At 40.7% G+C, this 819-nt stretch overlaps 1 protein-coding gene across 5 annotated transcripts in view; it reads left to right on the top strand.

Moving 5' to 3' along the window:
- LOC107727969 (protein PAT1 homolog 2-like) overlaps window positions 1–819 on the top strand; it is a 17,945-nt gene that overhangs the window by 15,608 nt on the left and 1,518 nt on the right. The window lies entirely within an intron of this gene.

Genomic DNA, 819 nt, shown 5'->3' with positions numbered 1-819 from the left:
AAAAAATAATCAATGATTGGGGTGATTTTGTAGACGAGTAAATCAGCATAGGAAATTATCAAATTACAAGCATAGATAAATATAACAGAACAAAGATACAAATGAAATAAGCAGTGCTTTATATTTTTCAGGTAAGTCTAACAGTATTCGGGTACAGAAATTGAATAATCAAATGTAAAATAACAGCACAGTCTTCACTGTATAACTTAAATCTAATAAATCTGTGTTAAAGCTGCAAAAGTGATTTTTCTTTGTGTTTTGTTGTTTGATTAACATTCATAACACAGAAAGCCTCAGGAACATTAAACTGCTGTAAACCAATATACTATTACACATCCATTTTCTTTCTCAATTGCTTCCCTTCACCTAAGCCATAAGCAACTGCGTTTACAAGGATACTTGCAGAGCACAGTATTTCAGGCACAAATAGACGCAGAAGTGAACCGAATTCAGTGTTCACGTGCATCTGCGTGGCTCTCACCATGTCTACACCGGACACGAGCGGCACGGCGTGATGCGACAAAATACAATAAACCCATTATATTCGGTAATGCTGTCTACACTGGATGTGGCCAGTGTAGACAGACTTTAGGGCCGTTCACATGTCACGCCTAAAAACGCGTGGAAAACGCCAGTCGGCAGTCGCGCCGCTTTCTCCTTTCCAAAGCGCTCAGGAGCTTGCGCTTTCGTGGCGTCTGCTGTTGCTAAGCAACCGTGACCTGCGCTCTCCTCGACGACGCGGAAGTGTCAACAAAAGATAAACAGATTTCCAGCACTGAAAATCGCGTGCAGTAGCTCTGCTACTAAATGTATTTAAAA

The sequence above is a fragment of the Sinocyclocheilus rhinocerous genome, unplaced genomic scaffold, assembly GCF_001515625.1.
Source record: "Sinocyclocheilus rhinocerous isolate Xijiao unplaced genomic scaffold, SAMN03320098_v1.1 scaffold3201, whole genome shotgun sequence".
Lineage (NCBI taxonomy): Eukaryota > Metazoa > Chordata > Actinopteri > Cypriniformes > Cyprinidae > Sinocyclocheilus > Sinocyclocheilus rhinocerous.
Note: the sequence above shows the minus strand (reverse complement) of the source record. Positions and strands in the feature narration are given on the sequence as shown.